Raw genomic sequence first — 6,637 nt, 5'->3', positions numbered from 1 at the left:
CTTGTTATGTAAAATATATGCCGAGTTAAACCTGTGAAATCGCAAACCAGCCTTCGTGTCTTAATTCATTAGCGCTTACCCAGATTGGGTTTTGCATGCACACTGATACCCCTTTCAGACATACGACCCGGGAATTTTCCTGCTCAGACCCGGGAATTTATCCTGTGCAAAATCATGGGTATTTGGTAGAGACCCTCCTTTCACACTACAGCGCCTACCCGGGAAATTCCCAGGTAGATCCCTTTCAGACAAGAGCAGGGTTTTTCAGATTACCTGCCCCTCCGCTGCTATCTGCCACTCCTAGCCTATCCCCTTTCCGGCTGCTGCTGATGAGGTCATCAAAAGGCAGCCAGCCAATCCCAATCCAGCCTTTTTAAAAAAAAAAAAAATTGTTTTATCCCCTTTTTGCCGTTCCCCCCCCCCCCCCCCCCCAAAAAAAAAGGGGAAGAGAGAGAACCCCTTCCGTTAATGTACTGCCCTGGTGGTCCAGCGGGAGTGCGGGCAGCCTGCTGTGCCAGAGACCTTCCGGTGGTCTCCAGCGCTGGCGGGTGTCCTCTGTGTCGCGACCTACACTAACAGTCACTGGCGTGGGGGAATCCTCTAGGACGCTCTGGGCTGCCAACTGAAAGGAGCAGCGCTGAACATCCGCGCTACCAACTCAAAGCAGCAGCGCTGAGCGTCCTATAGGACGCTCTGCACAGCCAACTCAATTTTAAAGCTGCTTGGTGCAGCCCGGGATTAGTAAATTCCCGGGTAGCACCATTCAGCCATAAGCAGGGTAATTCCCTGGTCGATTGAGGGGTCGACATTCCCGGTTAGGTACCTTTGAGACATACACGGCAACCCGGGAATTTGGCTGAGGCAGGCCAAATTCTCGGTATGCCTGCAAGGGGTATTAATGGCAAACTCCGCTATAGCCATGGACATAACTGTTGGGTAGCAGGATTTGTAGCTTTGAGCCCCATTGTGCTTTAAGACTAATTCAGTGCTTGAGCACAAGTCTCCACTTCTCCACAGCACACTACAGTAGCTCTTACACTGCCTGATGGAGTAGAGGTGTAAGGTTTGCACTATTCTAGCACTGCTGATCCAAGATGTGGCGGGTATGTGCAGAGTGCAACTGATTTCATACTTGACAGACTGCCCCCCCTCCTTTCCCCACTCTGCCCTTGTCGCATATACACCATAATTTTTCTTTTGTCATATATGACCCACTACCCATTGTAGTATGGTATGTGGAGGTGGGGGGCATAATGACAGAATCAGTAGGTTTTACTGGGTGAGATGGGCTTGTGGCATGAGTGAAGATATGACTGACATGTAGCAGAGACTTGTGTAGGGAAGGGGCCTATTCTGTACGCAGTCAGGGGGATTGTAGTGTCCGCACATGCAAAGAGCTAAATGATCTGTGCGACACCTGACACCACAATTCATTTGAAGTCCCAAAATGCTTGAAGGGTAAAAGGGCCCATACTGTACATAAACAAGCAATCTGCCCACTTCAGCCTTCTGACAGTGATTTTGTAAAAGGAAATACAAGTTGAGTCTCCCATATCCAAATATTCTGAAATATGTTTTTTTTTTGTTAGCATGACTGAGATAGTGACACTTTTTGCTTTCTGATGGTTCAATGTACACAAACTTTAAGGTTCAAAATTATTAAAAATATTGCAAAAAATAACCTTCAGGCTGTGTGTATAAGGTGTATATGACATTAATGAATTTCAACTTTGTTTGATGCACAAAAAAATATTGTATAAGGTATATATGAAACATAAATGCATCCTGTGTTTAGATTTGGGTCCCATTCCCAAGATATTTCATGATATGCAAATATTTCAAAATACGGAATATTCCGATATCCAAAATACCCCTTGTCCCAAGCATTTTAGATATGGGAGACTAAACTATTTGCCAATTCCGACCCCCAAATGATCGAAATTGGCAAATCAAGAATTTGCAGCACGTTTAGATTTTGACGATGATCGAGGAATTGGGCAGTTGATGTATAGGCCACTTTAGGATGACACTGATGATCCCTGTCAGTGCAAAACAGCATATTGCAAAAGGAAATGGACAGCAAGCCAGATAAGGGGTGGAAAGGAATGGATTGATGGGGACTATAACAATATAGCTAATTTATAGGAGTCATGATGAATTTAGGTTTGAGAACATGAAAATTATTGTGAAGCTAGATTATGTAATAAACTGTGTAAGAGTTCATCTTATTTTTAAAGACATAACTCATCTTCTGTATTCACTAAATGGACAAAATAACTGGTTTGGAGAGTAGAGTAGTGTTCTTTGCTGTTCATGTCAGAGTCTCTTGTTCATTATGTGATTTTATTTCTAATACATTTCATATAATTAAAATATTTGCTATATTTTTTTTTATGCAAAATTGACTATAAAATGAAAACAAAACTTGCTTCCCTGGCCCATAATTGCTTGTCAATGTACTTCAAATCCATCTACATTTTGGAAAACTGCATCCAGATAATCCATGTTGTGATTATTTTGTTTTTATTTTGGCATGCAGAGATAATATTGAATGCTTTTTCATGTTAGAGATCAGCTACTATGCATCCCCATCCCAACTGTAAAGCCGTCCACACGTTTGCCAAGGTGAAAAATTGTTCCTTCTGGCTGCATTTTCTTATAAGTCAAAATAAGATCCTACATCTGTAACATTGCCCTGTTAAGACCATCGGGTCCTAATTTGCCCTGATCTTTTTTTTTTTTTTTTTTTCCCATTATACACAACATAATCGTTAGGGAGAATAATTAACGGATTGGGTACGCGATGCCGGTGATCGGGATCCCGATGGTCAGAATCCCGACAGGGTTAAGATACTAAACCTAACCCTCCCTCCCCATAGCCTAAACCTAACCATCCCACTAAAATGTAAATTTATTTGAGGGCTAATTGAAAAGTAATGAGACTGCCTCAGTTTTTCTGTCCCATAGGTAGACATGGCAACGCTATGTTGGTTATTGTGCAGTTCACACATCAATGTGTCTCAACCTGCGGTTGGACTGCAGTAGTCGTCTTTAGTTACAGGAAGTGGAAGATCTTCGTACGTTTCATCATGACTGATGTCTGCAAGATTACGCCACAGATGTGTGATTTGAATTTTGTGTTAAACTTGGAAAAAATGGAAATTAAACACAAGAAGTGTTACAGCAAGCATACGGTGGAGAAATAATCCTGCAGAATTTCGGTGGTAGAAACCATTCTAAAGGGGGGTATCCACTAGGCGATATTAATGGACAACGGCATCGTTATCGTTCAGTTGATTCATTGTGCATGAATCGTGCACTGAAATGTCATTAACGATCAGCGATGCTCGTTCAAGCTGGTCGTTAACGATATCGCTCATCGCCCGAACATGCTGATCAACCTGACTATATCGTCAGGTTGGCCATGTTCAGGGATGAGGGAGGGTGCCTACACTGAACAACATATCTTTCAGTGTTGGCACCCTGCAGTGTAGTGAACAATAACGATATCGTTCAGTCTTTTCACTCGGGTAGTGGATACCCACCTTAAGAGGGTAATGGTGCATACACACGGTCAGATTTTTCTTCAGATCTGAACTATAACTATTTTAAAAATCATTCAATCGTTAATATCTGAAGGAAAATCTGACATGTTTGTCAGATGAACGATGTGCATTCCCGCTTGTCAGATAATGACATCTGATGTGTTTGCAGTCAGATTTGGACGATTCCATTCATTTTAATGCAGTCAAAAATCGTTCATAGTTCAAATCGTTCAATCGTTAATCTGACCTTGTGCATGCACCTTAAAAAGCAAGTGACTGACTAAGCGTGTTCTGGGAGACCATCCACCGCGGTTACATATGTCAACATTGCCAAAATGACAGAAGGTTAACTTAAGCATCTCTATTGGCATCTCATTCAAACGGGTTCAGCATATTGTGACAAAGGATTTGAAAATGCATGGTCTGCCAGGTGGGCACCCAGAAATATCACAGAAGTGCATATGAGACAATGCGTTGGATCGTGCTAGAACACCATGCGAATGTCTGATTTCCTGACATAGATTGTGACGTGAGGAAAGTTTGCGTAAAGTTAACCTGTCATTTTGCAACATCTCCGCAGCTTTGGCAGTGTTGAAATCTGTAACGATGGTGGATGGTCTACCAGAACACACTTAGTCGGTCACTTGTGTATTACCCCCTTAGAATTGTTTCCACCACCGAAATACTGCAGGAAGGCTAATTATTTCTCCACCGTATGCTTGCCGTAACATTTCATGAGTTTCATTTGTTTTTTCCAAGTTTGCCACAAAATTCAATCACATCTCCGACGTAATCTTGCAGACACGTCTTCCTCATCCATCATGACGAAACATATGAAGATTTTCCACTCTCTGTGACCAAACAAAGACTACGGCAGTCCATCCGCAGGTTCAGACACATCGATATATGAGCTTCTCAATTACCAGCATAGCTGGTTTTAAATCGATCCTCATGTAATAAAATATATATATAATTTTTGATTACACACTGGGTAAAATAAGTGTTGAATACATCAACATTTTTCTCAGTAAATATTTGTAATGGGGCTATTGTAATGAAATTTTCACCAAATGTCAGCAACAACCCATGCAATCCACACATCCAAAGAAATCAAACCATAGATGTCCATAAATTGAGTTGTGTAATAATGTGAAATGACACAAGAAAAAGGTATTGAATACATTAAGGGAGGTGCAAAAAGGCATGGAAAGCCAAGACACCAGCTGAAATCTATCAGTATTTAGAAAGCAATCCTGCCCCTTATCAGTGCAAATTAATATAAGCTGGTTCAGTTCCAACTGATGGCCTATAAAAAGGTGTCTCACTACCAAGATGTCACACAAGAAACATCTCATGATGGGTAAAAGAAAAGAGCTCTCTCAAGACCTTCGCAACCTTATTTTTTGCAAAACATACTGATGGCATTGGTTACAGAAGGATTTCTAAACTTCTGAATGTTCCAATGAGCACTGTTGGGGCCATAATCCAGAAGTGGAAAGAACATAATTTCACCATAAACTGGCCACGACAAGGTGCTCCTCGCTAGATTTTTGACAGAGGAGTGAAAATATTTATCAGAAGAGTTGTCCAAGAGCCAAGGACCACTTGTGAAGAGCTTCTGAAAGAACTGGAAAAAGCAGGTACAATTGTTTCAAAGATAACAATAAGTAATGCACTCAACCGCCATGGCCTGTATGCACGCTCACCGCGCAAGACTCCATTGCTGAAGAAAAAACATGTTGAAGCTTGTTTAAAGTTTGCTGCACAACATTTTGACAAGCCTGTGAAATACTGGTACAATATAGTCTGGTCAGATGAGACCAAAATTGAACTCTTTGGATGCCATAATACACACCATTTTTGGAGGAGAAATGGCACTGCACATCACTCCAAAAACACCATACCAACAGTGAAGTTTGGAGGTGGGAACATCATGGTGTGAGTCTGTTTTTCAGCATACGGTACTGGCATACTTCATTTTATTGAAGGAAGGATTAATGGAAAAATGTACCGAGACATTCTTGATAAAAATCTGCCACCATCTACCAGGATGCTGAAGATGAAACGAGGGTGGACATTTCCGCAAGACAATGATCGCAAACACACAGCCAAGGACACTCAGTTGGTTTCAGATAAAAAAAATAAAGCTGCTAGAATGGCCCAGCCAGTCACCTGACTTGAATCCAATTGAAAATCTATGGAAAGAACTAAAGATCAGAGGGCCTGATTCAGACCCGCTCGCAAGTGGGTCAATTGTAAGGTAATGCATTCGCGCGAGCGAGAAATCACTCGCTCCGGCGCTCGCATCCAAAAGGGGTGGCTGTCGATGTTGATTGGCAGCTCGCCCCGTTTGGTAGGCAGGTCGGGAGGGTGGCTTGCCAAACGGAGGCGTTCCCGAAGGAACGCCTGCCGTTTGGGGGCGGCTCCCCTGACATCACGAGTGATGTCAGTGGTGAGCTTCCAGCTCTATTAGAGCCAGAAGCTCACTGGGGCTTGCGGGAACGAGACCCTACTACAAGGGTCTCGTCGCAAGCTCGATGTTCGCGACCATCACCTGGCTGCTCGCAAAAGCTGTGGGTGGTCACCCACAGCTATGCGAGCGGCCAGGAGGCCGGATTAAAAAAAACACGCGGCCGCCCTGATTCAGATCAAGCACACGCTTTTTGCGTGCGGCTCTGAATCAGGCCCAGAGTTCATAGAAGAGTCGCACGGAACCTACAAGATTTAAAGACTCTGTGTGTGGAAGAATGACACCCAAGCAATGCATGCGACTAGTTTCTCCATACAGGAGGCGTCTTGAAGCTGTCATTCCCAACAAAGGCTTTTGTATGAAGTATTAAATAAATTTCAGTAAGCGTGTTCAATACTTTTTCCCTGTGTCATTTCAGTTTATTACACATAACTTAATTTTGGACATCTATGGTTTGATTTCTTTGCATGGGTTGTTGCTGACATTTGGTGAAAATTTCATTACAACAGCCCCATTACAAATATATTTACTGAGAAAAATGTTGTGTTCAATACTTATTTTACCCGCTGTATGTGTGTGTGTGTGTGTATATGGTGAATGTTTAATGAAGAGTTGCAACCGC

This window comes from Taudactylus pleione, unplaced genomic scaffold (genome assembly GCF_031769625.1).
Source record: "Taudactylus pleione unplaced genomic scaffold, aTauple2 ptg000041l, whole genome shotgun sequence".
In the NCBI taxonomy this organism is placed as follows: domain Eukaryota; kingdom Metazoa; phylum Chordata; class Amphibia; order Anura; family Myobatrachidae; genus Taudactylus; species Taudactylus pleione.
The sequence above is the reverse complement of the archived record's forward strand: the minus strand, read 5'-3'. Positions refer to the sequence as shown.